The 14,894-nt window shown below is 42.6% G+C and overlaps 1 protein-coding gene across 1 annotated transcript in view; it reads left to right on the top strand.

Annotated features, from left to right (window-relative positions):
• Positions 1-958: 958 nt before the first annotated feature.
• The window catches only part of LOC131568431 (cadherin-6), a 95,862-nt gene continuing 81,926 nt past the window's right edge, over positions 959-14,894 (top strand). Inside the window, exon 1 of the mRNA XM_058820501.1 lies at positions 959-1,029. The gene's annotated coding sequence lies outside the window, so the exon portion shown is untranslated. The remainder of the gene's footprint in view (positions 1,030-14,894) is intronic.

Here is a 14,894-nt window from a genome sequence, read left to right as displayed (position 1 = left end):
GGGGGTTGTGGGGGGGAGAGACTGTACAAAAAGCATATGTGCAGAGGGCTCCACGAGTCCCGCAAGCAAAAGCTGAGATTTCAGTTTGTTCTGCATTAAGATTAGTCATAACCTCCTGAGTGGGGAGCCCTCAGGGGAGAGAGGGACCAAGCGAAGGCAGGCACCTGGAAAATCCCCCTCCGCTGCTTTCCATTCACATAGAAACCGGCACATGCGACCACGAAGTGTCATCTCCATCAATAATTCACCGAAATATCTTGGTTCATCAAGTCCAGGAACTTCCTGGGAAGTGTGGGAAAAGACCAGCGGGGCATCTCAGATGTCGAGAGAAGGACTTAAGACCAGCTCGGAGGATGAGAAGCCGCACAGCACAAACACACAGTTCACAACAGAGGAGCGTGCCTCTGCCTCCTCTTTATCCCCTCTCCCCCGATTTTATTCCGCTTTAGCTATCGCTACCAAACGATTGGGAAGAAGCTGGCTGCTCTCCACCTCAAGCACAGAGCGGCTCTCGGGGGGGAAGGGGGGCTCGCTGGCACAACCCTCCCCCTCTGCCCTCCCACCGCATTCAGTTGCAAATCCCTGCCCGCCCGGAGGAATCGGCTCCGCGCCCGCTCCGCGCCCCCCCGGCCCCAGTGCGGCAGCCCCGGCAGCCGCAGCGCCGGCGCCAGGGGTGCGGGTGCGCGTATGTGCGGGTGTGTGTGCGCGCCTGCCAGGGAGCCCAGCCGAGAGGGAGGAGTTTAGCTTTTCTCTTTTTTTTTTTTTTTTTTTCTTCCCTCCCCCTCCTCCTTTCCTTTTTTTTTTTTTTTTTTTTTTTTTTTTTTTTTTTTTTTATTAATCAGGAGCAGTGAATGGAAACCAATCAGATAGAGAGCCCCCTCGGCTCGGGCTGCCTGCATGCCGGAGTTAAAAAGTGCTGCTGGCCGAGCGGGAGCCCTAGTGCGAGGCGGGGAAGCTGAGCGGCGGGAGAAGGGGCCGGGGAGCTGCGCCGACCCGGGCGAGGCTCGGCCGCGTCGTCCCTGCGTGCCGGTAAGGAGATGCGGCTCTGCACCTCTGGAGGGGCAAGTTCTGGCTCTCACCAACGAGCCGCCTTCTGCTCTTTTTTTTTTTTTTTTTTTTCCCTTTCTTTCTTATTATTTCTGCGGTGCTTATTGGGAATGCTAATTAGGGGGGGTGACGAGGAGGGGGACAGCACTTATTTTGCAAAGTTGGCAGCTGTCTTGCTCTTGCGGAGGGCTCTGGCCCCGCCGCCGCGCCGGGGTCACCCCCCCGGGGCTCCGCGCCCTGCCCGATGCTCAGGGGCGTGCGGGGACCGCGTTTGCTGGCGCTGCCAGTGAAGCGAAGGGATGCGGCGTTTTCCTGGGGATTGTCATCGCCGGCAAGACACTTCGGGCGAGGAGAGGTGGTGAGAGCGGGAGAAGGGGTCGTGTGTGCTTGGAAGAGAATAACAGTAATAATTAGTAATAACAACAGCAAAAGGATGAGTAACTAGAACATAATAATATTTAAAGTCTGTCTCTGTTTCTTGATACTGCCTAGTTGCTTTGAAATGAATACAGGGCAAAGCCCTTCGAATCATGAGCGAAATCCGAGGCAAAGTGCAGAACTGAATGTAGAGCACAGTTGAATTGAGGCGCTCCCTCAGTGAAAAGAAGGGGGCAGAGCGAGCAGATCGGGGGACGTTACAGGAATTGACAAATGTGAAGTCTTTTATTTGATAAAAGAACGGGTTGAGGAGTGCTGGAGGAGGTGGAAGTAAGAGGGTAGGCGTATAGGCATTTTTACAGGAAAGAAGTTGGGAAATTGCGGAAAGCGAGCGCTGAATTGGTGGTGTAGTAAATGTTTCTAAGGAGCTGGTAACATACTTTCTGTGTCAGCTAGGTTGAACTATTTATGTATTCATATGTAAGTAACACCTACTTACATGCACGCACAGGGAATACAGTTTGCATACTACATCTGTGTATTCTTATGCAGAAGGTCGAGTCAAGAGATAAGCAATAGCAGTAGAGGTCAGTGGCTGTGGAAAAGAATCCTGTCACTGCTGCAATAAAATCCATATTTTACGGAGAGTTAAATGCAGCACTTTTTAAGTGCAAGTGGATGGTCACCTAAGTAACTCCTGATGACATTCAAGGTTCGAGAAGTTTAACGACCAAAATTACTCCTAGCACGATGGCACAGCTACTACTTTTATACAAATTGAGAAGATAGGGCACCTTTTCCCTTTTACTTGTGTGTGTTTTGGGATTTTAAAGTTCTGTTAGCTGTGCATGAGAGATTGAGTAGCACAGATTACTTACAGAGTGTAAGGTCAGTCCTTTCTCCACATTTACTGTTCTTCTAGCACAGCTGGAATAAAAGTACAGTTCTTGTCTGTTCAGGAATCTCTGAGGATGGACCGTACATCCTACATGTGTACCTCATGAGCTACATGGATGAACATTTATGCAAGGAGAACATTTCAATCAAGAGCAAGGTTATTTCCACTCCCTTTTGTCATAGGACCGTGTGTAGTAGCATTCTGGAAATGACATAATTCCAAGGGAATAAAATTGCTTGATCGTGCAGACCTCTTTGGTTTTAATCAAAATAGACATAACTCTCCCAGTCAAGATAAAGGCTTATCTCCTGTATTTGCTGGGCTGAAATCTCTATTATGCAGACAGTTCTTTACAAAAGTACTTGCATGTTACTTAAAACATTCCATAAAATTGATTAACATCTGTTCCTGAGCAATATAATGCTATGGGTAATGGTGCATCCCTGTTCATTTCTTTTTTTTCTAATTCCTGTTTAAAGGCAATAAGTTTGCATGTCACAGGAGAGTCGGGTAGAGCTCGGAGGCTTGTGATCAAGATTAAGTAGATTCCTTTATCATGGATATATACAGTTTTAAAGGCCTGGCAGCAATGACACAATTGGATAGCTCCTTTAAAGAGCCCAAACATGCTAATAAAGCCTGCAAAGCTGAATCTCTTTTTCCTCTTCTCTCAGATGTTATCTGACACAGCACCAGTAAATATATAATCCCATGCTTCTGGCTTTCAGCTGCACCATAATCTTTCTGGACATATTTCTGGTGGTTTGCAGTTGACTTTTGAGCTGAGGGAGGGAAGAGGAAAGCAGCCAGTCTTTTCAGAATAACGTAATCAGAGCAGTAATATTTTTTTTTTTTTTCCCCTGGAAAATGGCATTGATTCAGTCCTGTTGTAGCTCTCTGCAATTATCCTTTGCAGCCATTTAAGTAACTGGGGTCCCCGAAGGGACTTATTAGTCTCTCTAGATATTTTAATTTTCACACCAGTTCACAGCTCTTGCGTATCTCCATGCCAGCACTCTAAAGATTATATTTATAGACACAGTGATCATTTTCTAACCAAGTTGTTCAGCTAGAAATGTGCATCTTAACTTCTGACTCTTCTCTCCCTTCATTCCTCCCTTCTTCCCTTGCGCAGCTCTTCCATGCAAGCAGTAACCTGCCACTCAAGGCAGCCTTCCCTTTCATAAAGTTTGCATTTTGCCATCTGCTGTTTCAATAATATTTAGTTGAGAGACTTCCTTCAAAGCAAAACATACACATGTTAAGAAGTGTGGGGTTTTTTCCCACGGCTTTCTGCAGAAGATCTCTAAACTAAAGTGAACTTGATAGAAGTTATGAATGTGCCTGTGTTCTCACCAGCTGAGATCCTTCTCTAAATGAGCCACCCTCTTCTCAAGGGCATACTGGATTCCTCTGGGCAGGAGCCTCCCTCCAGTCCACTGTCACCTCGAGTGTGCTGCATCATTTTTGCTTTGACTGAAGAAGTTTTCAGCAAGCTGATATGCTGCTCATTAATGGACTACTGCCGTATTTTGGGGTTTGGAAGGAACCACTGTTGGGTTTTCTGGTGGTTGCCTATGTGCTGTGTAGGGGTCAAGCAACATTTATCTCTTGTTAAATGAAATGATGGTCACTGTCGTATGCTTAACTGAACTTTTCAGTGTGTCGCCTTCCCTTTGTTGACTACTTTTAAATTCTGTTACCTTTCTAGTGCAATCTTGCAGCATTATGGCTCAAGATGTGCAGGAAATTACTTATGGATCTTGGAAATGGTGGCTAATTACTAAAATAAAAGGTAGCTGAAATCTATAAAAAAGAGTGGGTAGAATGCATTTGAAGCAGCAGGCCCCACTGTGATGGTGCCTCATCTTACATAATGGTTACAATTCCTCTAGTGGCTCTGCTGCAATTATACCAGAATGAAGTAGAATTGGTTTTCAGTATCTTTTGATTATCATAAGCATGTGGGAAAGGCTTTGCCTTGGAAGCTGGGTGTTAAGGAGACTTTCTCATTAACCCCTTGAAGACCTAGTTAGCTGCAGTAACTGTTCCTGTGTCTTCAAAGGCTTTGCATCATTTGGGGTTTACTTCGTTTTTCCTTTTTCTTTTCCTTATATAATTTCTTGGGTTTATAGCTCTTAGAAACAGGGCTGATAAACTCAGTTGTGGTTATCCTGACTGCCATGGTGGGGCCAAATTCAGGATCTTTTCAATGTGAGTCTTTAAAGTGAGTCTCCCATCATGTGCGCAGAATGAAGAGTTCTGTGGCACACAGATCAAATCTCTTCTGCTGACTCTATGCAGAATTCAGTTTGCAGTATAAACACCGTTCTCAAGTTTAAATGTGTTCTGGTTGAGATAAAAATCCAGTAGCAGCTGGTTTGCTCATGCTGCATGCTTAGTCATGGCAGACCTTTCCAAGGGGTCTGAAAAAACTATGCTGTGTGAGGAGAAAGGTATGGCATCTTGCCTTGTTTCATTTGGGATGGGGAGAGATGAACGTTTAGTTTTAAATGCAGCTTTTAGTTGTCTTTATTGCTTAACAAAAGGTAGAGGGTAGATTATTAGTCCCCGTTTTAAAAACACCCTTGAAGAATGCATAATTAATACAAAACATCAGCAGAAAAATCATCCTCTCTGGGTTGTGCTGTGAGTGTTGCTGCAGTGGAATTAGGTGGGGAAAGTGGTGGATAAAAGCATTTTTAAAGTTTGACTGTGAGTACTTCATATCCAGTTGTGCTTTCTATGCCATAAATCTCAGCCTAAGAATCTCTTTTTGGTTCTTCCCCAATGACTAGCTGGTATGTGTTGGGAGTCCATCCAGGTTCAGTCCTAAGCTTCTCTAGGGCACTGCTGTGTGTCCTGATCCTGATCACCCATCATCAACTTCCCCATCCCATTTCAGGCAGGTTTATCCCTCTTTGTATCCCTGACCATCTCCCTATTCCAGATGGGGCTGGCTGCTACCATTGTATTCCACTTTATTTTCCTGTTGTGCATTTGGCACTGAAAGGCCCAAACAAAGACTGTAAATATTTGAGTTTTGTTTGTTTGTTAGCAAGAGCATTCCCAGAAGAAAATAGGATAACTGAATTTCAGGAGTGTTTATAGAGTGGTGTGAATTAATGTTATTGGTCGGTACATCCAGTCTTGTGGAGCTGCCTGCTCCTTGAGTATTTTTCTCTCTCAAAACAAAACAGAGAGGATAGTTTCTTCTGGAGCTGCAACCCTCTGAGCACATGGAGGATCAGTGCTGATGGGGAAGGGTGAGGGAAGCCTGTGAGCCCTGTCAGGATGAAAAACACTCAACTGGCATGGTGTCCTTTCTGAGTCTGGATGTTGGATCTCCAGAAAAAATCTTTAAGCAAAGAAGTGATTGCTTAACTGTGATGGTGCCAGAGCACTTGATAACACCATGCCGAAACATCCAAGATAGAGTGATACTGCATTATCTTTCTTCACACCCAGCCACAAGACACCTCTCCATACCCTCCTCTGCACCAGGCACGTAGACAAAAAGTGCATATACATTTCCATCTGGTCTCATTCGAGAACACTGCCAGCCTTGCTATGCTTTAAGTAACCTGTTCAATAATGGCTTTATTCTGGCATTGTGGGCAAATAATTTATGGGTTAATTAGCCTGTCTTGTCAGGATATGCATATATATTTATATATAGTCAGAAAATTCTAGCCAGAATATGACTGTTGGATTTCATTTGCAACATAAATACCCATCATAGCCCCTCAGCTCTTCCCCAGTGACACACCACAATGCACAGAAGAGAGCACTTTATGAATGAGATCCGTCCTGTACTAACTGGGTACCGTAATTCCTCTCAGCTAAACTAATTTCATTATCATGCTGTAATGTTTACAGCTGCCTCTGAGATAATAGGTGGTGTATCTTTCCAGCATTCCTGCTTCTGCATCTAATCAGAGTCAGAGCAGGAGGACCTAGGAGAAGGGTCAGCAGGAATTGAAAATTAGCACAAAAATTAAACACCAGTCAAGTTTCCCCAGGTACTGCAGGTTCATGCCTGTCTGGTGGAAAGCAGAGCTGCCTGTTCCCTCATTACAATTGTCAACTAATTGCTTCTATAAGCACAAAGGCTGCTTAATCAACACGATCATTACCATGTAGCTCTGCTTTGTTGTGAAGGTAACACCAAACTCAAAGAGAATACTTGCCTCTGATGGTAACTCCACTTAGCATTGAAGGTCATGGTGATCCAGACTTGCGTGAGAGGCCCTGGAGTGGTGGGAGAAGCACTTGTTCCCGAGGGCCCCAGCTGGGGTGCTGGCACTGCAGCACTGGGGCCATCCTTGGTACTGACAGGCTCACTCCAGGGAAAACTCTCTCTCAGAAAGATGTCTCCTCCTCCCTCATCCTCTTAGATCCAATACCGCAGCAAAAATAATTAAAAACATGGTTCCTTTTAGTTTTGCCCTGAGGACTCAGGTGAAATCTGTTTCCTCACTGAATTGATTCACTTTGAGTGCCTGATGATTTGTAACTTTAGGGTGTCATTAGTCTGGCAATCATTGTTTGACATAAGTATCTTTGTGGACAAAAAGAACATTATATAGCTTATTGTAGTCTGCCAAACTCCCCCCAAGAACCCACAGATACTCTGTGCATATTTGGGAGTCTCACTTCAAGTAAGGGACAAGGTGTAGTTCATTGACGTGAGGCCTTCACTCAAAAGCTGTTCAAGTATTCCAGAATTCCACATTTTCACCACATGGCCCCACTGTGAGGCTGGCCTGTATAATTGGCTGTGTTTTACAGTGGGGGAAGCGAATCACCACGAAGGTGAGTGACTTGCCCAAGGTCACAGGAGGAGATCATAACACAGCAGGGATGCTGAACCAGGCTCTTCTAGCAAGTACAGCTTGCAGTCAACCCGCCTGCCTCTCTCCTGCTCTCTTCAGCTGCTGTAGCTGATCAAAGAATGGATGGGGGGAAAAAGTCAGATTTGGCTCTCTTTTTTTCATCCAAAAGAAAGCCAATTATTTTTCTCAAGGACTCCTTGCATCTGCTTTGACACTCTCTCCCCAAAGGATTTTCTGGTTATTTTTCGCTTGTTTGTTCAGCCATGTTTTCTGTGGTGGGGAAGGGGGGGAAGCTGAGTAGCTCCAGAGCTGTCTGAGACAAGGCTGGGTATCTTATTCCCAGGAGAAAGTAATCTGAGCTGTCCCCAAGCAAGGTGGCAATGACCTTACTCTCTGCATTGGCTGAGTTGGACTGGCCACAGAGTTTCTTTACCATTCCCTGCCTCATACATTCCCACCTACTTATGCCTGTGGGAGAGAAGGGGATAAAAAAGAAATCTCATAAAAGGCTGCCTATTCTGCATGCTGCTCCCTGTGGTTTGGGGCAGCCAGAGGTCATACCACACTATCTCTTGTTCATGTCCATGCCTGCATGAATTCATTTCAAAGCACCCCTGCTTTGTAAATATCTAAGGAGTAGTATTCCTAGCACATAGATATGAAGGTGAGTCAAAGGGAAGCTACTTGAATGAGGACATGGTGTACACCAATACCCCTGACACGGGTATTGATCTTAGTGTAAATAAAATAGAGGGAGAAGTAGAAAAAGACACATAAAAAAGACACATTAAATTTAAAAGTTATGTGGCCAGTTTAGATCGAAGCAGTACCAGGTCCTGAGCTCTGTGCCACCTACTATGACCTAATGCTTTTGGAGCTGGCCTGACAAACTGATCAAGCTCTACAAGAATTCAAGAGAGCCTATTTCCTCACTTTCATAGTGTGAAGAGTGCCCTGGCAGATCACAGAGCAGGAATATATAGAGGTAGAATCTCTTTCAGGGAGCAAATTTCTTTTGTGAAATTGGTGCTCAATTTAGCTGTCAGGGCTGAAAGGGAAAAAGATGCAGAAGCAACTCTTAAGTCCACCAGCCACATCCCTTTAAGCAATTCATGCTGTGCCAACCAGTTTTATAAAACCCTGTATTTCATCTAAACTCCATTTAAGTCTAAATAGTATGAATGCTCTGCTATGGTATTTCCCTTCTCACTGCCGATAATTACCGAGTTATTTCTGCCATAAACAAAGCATGCTCTTCTCTCTGACTTATCATACCTGGTCCCAGAGCAGCTTGCTTTTAAAAGTACCAATAAACTGCACTGAAGTCTACAAGGTTGTTTGAATATTTGAGTATTCTTCTGGATCAAGACGTCAGGGTTTGTAATTAGGTGTTTACAACTTTGCAATTACTTTCATAGTGACCACAACACAACTGCCAAATGTTTGTATAATTTGTATCCCTAAATAATAGACTATACTAAATGGGGATGGAAAGAAAACCTGTGTAAGGAATAACCACCATTGGCATCCCATTGATGCCAACAAATGATCCCTGGATCATCTGTGCAGCATGGAGAAGGATTCTCTGCAGTCTCTGTCAGCTCCCATCAGCAGTTGCAGGGGGCATAGAGAGGACTGGACTGAGATTTTCACTTCCTGGCTGTTTCTGCTGGCATGTAATGGGAACATCCTTCCTTTGTGCAAGTGTCACTGCGTATTGCATCTCTAAAACCAATTCTTAGCTCAGAATCTTCCTCCTGGTGCCTGTGTCTTCAGGTCATCTGCACTTAAGAGGAAGCAGAGCATAAGCATCTGAAAAAAAAAAGCTGGCCCAGTGTATCATATTTATTAATATTTACAGCCATCAGCACAATTCTGCAGAAAATCTAATCTCAAGCAGCTTTGAAATTCAGTGCTTTTCAGAGCAGTGTTTCCCATCAGAAACAGAAGTGTGCACTCTGATTTATAGGAAGGATTTCTGTTCCTCTTGGAAAAAAAAACAAACACAACAAAACAACACAAGAGGCTCCCACTTTTCTCAGCACATAATTTATATTGCTATTAAATGAAATGCATTACCATATTGTAACATTGTAAGGGTCTCTTTTGCAGGATTTCTGAAGCAGCTTCTCATTAATCCACCGTAGTTCATTTGTCAGATATCTCAAAGCTACTTGATAGTGGAGTTACTTTAATGTGTGACAGAGTTTTCCTTGGCAGCAGGTTGTAATTTCAACCAGGCTGGTAAATGTGAGGTCAGAGGCTTGTTGCTGCAAATCTAGAAGGTTAAAATATGCTGCACATCTTTCTTCCCTGTTGCAATAACATCCTGAGTCCTGGATGAGTAAAAGTAAATACTAGAATTATTCAGAACAAGTTTCATCCTCTTGGAATGGTCACTTAATATTGTGTGTTTTGTGTCTATTGCAGAAGTATTTGTATTCATCAAGCTGGCATTAAAGCAAGCCTCTGTGTGATGCAGACACCTGGGGCTCAGATTTAGTTTCGAGCCCTGACCCAAGCAGGAGCAGGTATCTGTTACGTCTCGGAGGCTGTGGGTCTCTGTGGAGGGAGCTGCTGGAGCTGGGGTGGTGCCTGGGGGGTCGCAGTGTTAACAACAAACATCCTGGCATGGGCAAGCAGGAATCCCAGCACTAGGAGCAGCCAGGAAACTTACTTCTGAAGGTTGAGCTGAGCAAGGCAAATGGAAAGACTGGCACGTATGAGCAGCTGCAGCTTCAGTCAGTGTTTGACTGGGGCCAGATTGGTGCAATCCGAAACACCAGAGGTCTTTTGCTAAATTCCACAGTTAGTGTGCTTTGCTGCTGGTGCCGTAAATTACCAGATTATGGCAGCAGCAGCAGTTTCCAACTCTAGGAATGGTGGGGTCAACATAAGCAGGAGATATTCAACCAGGTGGTGTTCAAGTCCTGTTTTTCACATCCTTCCACCTTTGGGAGTCTCCAAAGGTGACATGGTGCAATGTTTGATACTTTTTTATATACACTACTGCTGGTAGTGCAGGACTCAAGCTCACTGAAGCTTTATTTCCAGGATATGTTGCCTAAAGGTTAATGAGGACATTCATTTCAGATACCACTCAGCTTCCTGTGTTCTCCTTCCTTTACAGATTTCTCTTCTTCCATGGGAATGTTATATACTTTTCTGTTGTTTTATAAGATACTAATTCTTTGCTCAGTCCTGTGCATGTTCTAATCACAGAACGTTTTAGGTTAGAAAAAACCACTAAGATCACTAAGTCCAAGAGTTAACCCAGCACCATCAAGTCTATCACTAAACCTGTCTCTAAGTGCCATGTTTCCTCAGGAAGGACAAGGCACACCAGGAAGCCAAAAGTTCAAAAGACTTCAGTGTGTTGGAAGTACGTGTTTGTTGTCGCATTGTGGGTTCATCATGAGACTGGATGAGCTCGCTCTTGCGATTGCTGTTTTACCATTGACTCCAAGATGCCCAAAACAAAGCAGAGACCAATCAGAATTCATCTGCAAACTGGGATAGGATGAATTATCACAGAATATTCTGAGCTGGAAGGGATCCATAAGGATCTTGAAGTCCAGCTCTTAAGTGGATGGCCTATACAGGGATTGAACTCACAACCATGGCATTATTAACACCATGCTCAAACCAAATAATTGAACCAAGCCATTAGAAATAAGTTGCTAATGCAAGCAAGATTAACTTGATATGCTGCCTGAAATGAGATGTTAGAGATGATAGGGAGGAGAGAAAACTTTTAATTTAGATGGAAACAGGACTGATTAATTAAGCAGTAACGAACAGGGAACCTTGCCTTGAATTGATATGAGGCTTGCAGTGCTAATTTAACACAGAATACAGCTTCCAATTTGTTATTAAATTAAAATGGCTTTTAAAATTGTTTACTTTTTTTTTCCCTTTTCTTTTTCTGTGTGGCAAAATGATTATTCTGGCTAGTTAGAGAAACCAATCAGAGCAGCAGAAAGTGTAAGTTGAAAGAGGAAAGATTGTTCTGTTGTGTAATTAAGAAATATACACTAATATCCATGACATCATGAATAAGCACTTCAAAGTAGTAAGTATGCTCTGTATTGCATATTAAATGAAACAATCAGTATGCTAACAAGCTGCTCTGGACATACACTAAAAAAGACATCACAGTTCAGGAAATGATTGTTTCTTATTTTTTACTCTAAGGATCTGCTCACCTGACTGACAAATAGCATTAAGAAATAATGAGAAAGAAGCATTCTTCCTTTTCGTCCTTTCCTCTTTTCTTGGAATTTTCAAAGCAGTTTTAATTTTGAAGACTTTGTGGTTACTCCACACAAAGGAGCTTTTTCTACCCCAATCAAATTATATGGTGGAAGTGTGAGAGATTGTATGTGATAGACAAATCCTATGGAACAAGAGGGAAAACAACCTTGTAGCGACATTGCTTTTTTTAGTCTCAAACAAAATACACTCTTGACAGGAATGATTCCTTGTAATTTATTGTAGGATAGCTCAACAGTAGCAATTTGTCATGCGTAGTTATGTAATTTGATGGGTTCATTTCTTAAATGAATTATGGATTATGGATTACCTCTGTATATCAACAACAGAGCTGTATCTTTTATGTAAATATTCCCTCAACTTTTTCTTCTTCTTCCAATCCATTTTCCGTCATACAGAGATGACTTTTTTCCATCTAATCTTTCAACTAATAAGGTGTTTAATAATTTAGCAACCTAAAAAATGAGCATATTTCAAAGGAGTTGGTATCAATGGTAGTGTAAGAGCCTCAGGCTACAAAAAAGTGGATGAGGTTACCAAAGTTTTAGAGTCAGGATCCCAACTGTCTTTCTGCTTCAGGCAGCTATTTTATTAAAGTTGGTATTAAACAACACTGCCTAAGGTCTGATTAACAATTTATGACTTCCTAAGAAGGATTAACAGAGGCCTATCATTTTTATATTTAAATCTTGATTTGTATCTAAGAGAAATCATACCCAGGTTTATATTTTCATTATTTATTATTTTTAATATCATTATTATTATTTCTGCCTCTGAAATGTTACTTTTGTGAACATTCCAGGCACCAGTTTGTTGTGCTGATCTGTTGGTACCTCATCCCCACACATGTCAGAGGGATAACTTGCTTCTTGCATCCTGGGATGGGCTTGATCCTGCAAAGCGATGGCTTTTGTCTCATGCTGGGCTCAGTTGCTCTTCACTGTCCCTGAAGTCCATTGGGACAGGGTGATCTGCAGTTGGCAGTCAGGCTGAGATCTGCAAGACCAGGAGCTGAATGTTGTCCAGCTAACATTACTTTGGCTCGCCTGACATACCTTCCCGGAGGGGAATTTTCCTGTTTGACATTCACTTTGTGCAACCAGTAGCAACTCCATCCCAGTGTCTCAGTTTTTTATAAGACTCACAGTCCTGCTTATGAGGCTGCTTCTGGGCCACCTCTGCTAGGAGAGGAGCAGAGGGTTATTCTGCTGCTATGTTCTGGGATGCAACAGAGCAGGAGCTCTCTTGTTGCTCTCTGCTCTTACAGAGGCAGCCCAGAAAGAAGCATGCTACCAGGTGGGAAAGGGGTGAGGAGCAGATACCTAAATCTGCTGGCCAAACTTTGCTCACTTTCCTGTACAGGTAATCAGGCCAAAGACATGCAGCTTAGTGGAGCAGAGTGGAATTTATTCTACTTCTGGCCAAGATGCTTTTTTATTATTTTTATTTTAATGTTCAAATAGAAAGCAGTAACAATGGCCTGTTCTGTTACCTCTTTTCAAACTGTCTTAATTCCCTCATTGACTGTCTTTTCCAAGTTCAGCTGCTTTAGAAAATTATGTGGCCTTTTTTTTTCCCTTGTGTATTTCCATTTCTGATACTCTTCAGTGAATTTAACACTCATTTCGCCAAGGGCTGGATGTGGTGGTCATAGCATGTAGAGCTAAGGGAAAAGATTATCAGCTAGGGGCTATGAGCTCCACTGGCTCACAGCAAGGGAGATGGTATTTTGGTTTTCCTGAGCTTCTCTAGTCATAAGACACTAAAAGGTTCTGAAGAAATGTTGATATTTAAGGATCTTCTTTACTTTATTAGAACTCTCAGCATATCCGTGGTTTTCCTTATGACCAATAGCATGGTTTTTGTCTCAGTCTTAAGGGCTCTTAAGTTTTAAAATACTAGAGCCATAATCTGAAAACTGCTGGTTCTTCAGAGCAAAAACAAGCATTACTACATTCAGAGAAAGATTTCTCATTTTCCTGGCTTCTCAGGATGTGCTAAACTGAATTTAAGTTTTAGGGCTGCATTCACATTTCAATAATCTGCTGTTAGAAAGACTCCAAGAACTGCAGTCAGAATATTTTCTTGTGACACTTGCCTTCGGCCTGTGCTTGTGGGTCATTACTGACAGAGGGATTTAAACAAATACTCAAAAGATTGTGCTGAATCAGGGAGCAGTACCTGAGAGGAATAAGCCCCTTAGATGCTGGATTAACAACACTCAAGGTTTCTAGCTTATTCTTCAGTTCTGGCTAAAATTTTATCCAGTCATATTCTCAGTCAAAAGAGGACAAACGAATATTATTCCATTGACTTCCAAGGAGCTGTAATGATAAATATGAGCTGAGAAACCAGACCAAGGAAGCAGAAGAAAATGCATGAATAAATTATCAACAGTGGACATGCCCAGGAACTTAGAGCAGTCAGCTCCCCCCACTTTCTCTTCTCTCTCTCCTATTAAAAAATCCTCAGCCACATATCCGGAGAGCAGGAGCAATATCATGGGACTTCTGTGGCCAGAGACACAGAAATCAACTGTGCAAGTGGATAGTTTATACTTAATCTGTGTGGTGAATTAGTTATCAAATATATTCTACAGCAACACATATTTATTTGTATGACATTAATGTCCATGGGTCCTAATTGTGGGAAACAGTGCTTTAACCTAATAGAGTCCCAGCTGGAAAATATGTTCAGAGAAATCAGTCTTAGCTGCAGGATTATTTGACCAAAATATGGCTAACTTCACAGGAAATCATATTAGAAGAGAGTGGTTAAATGAGTTCTACCTTATAATAGATGTGTAAGTTAAACATGTCAGCTACACTTTTGTCCAATTAAAGCATATTTATTAAAAAAGATGGCTGAACACCTGCAGTATTGTGATTCATTCTGTAGCCACTGAAATGGTTTTAAAGTCTTCTGTGCACAGAATTTGCAGGTGAGGTCTGTGATTTTTCACTCACAAAAATGGCTCCCTGGTTCCCTTGAATGAATCAGAAATAGAAAAAAAAACCAACACAAAAACAGACTGTAAGACAGACACAAGAATGTCTTATGTGTAGGAACAGCATGGTATCAGGCATAACACAGAATGTCACAGTTCTTTAAAGAAAATAACAGAAAGAAGTAAGAAATAAAAAGTGAGGTACAGAATGTTTGCTGGGAGTCACAGGAGACCATACTATGTGACTTCCATTGTCTTCAGGATAAATTTTGCTCTGAGAACGACATATCTTTCCTCTGTATTTGTGGGTAGGATTGTTGCCAGGAAAATGACCTCTTCTCTGAGCTTTAATTTTCATTTTATTCCTATTCTGTGACTACACTCTTGGAACTACATAAGCGGTTCAACCTTGGTCAATAGCTACTTTGTTGTTATCCCAGGTTGCTTTCTGCAGCAAGGTTAACAGAGTTTGGAGGGAAAGGTTGTCTGTGTCATCACAGTTTGCAGATACGGGTAT

Source organism: Ammospiza caudacuta, chromosome 1 (assembly GCF_027887145.1).
Source record: "Ammospiza caudacuta isolate bAmmCau1 chromosome 1, bAmmCau1.pri, whole genome shotgun sequence".
Taxonomy (NCBI): Eukaryota; Metazoa; Chordata; class Aves; order Passeriformes; family Passerellidae; genus Ammospiza; species Ammospiza caudacuta.
The sequence above is the reverse complement of the archived record's forward strand: the minus strand, read 5'-3'. Positions and strand labels throughout refer to the sequence as shown.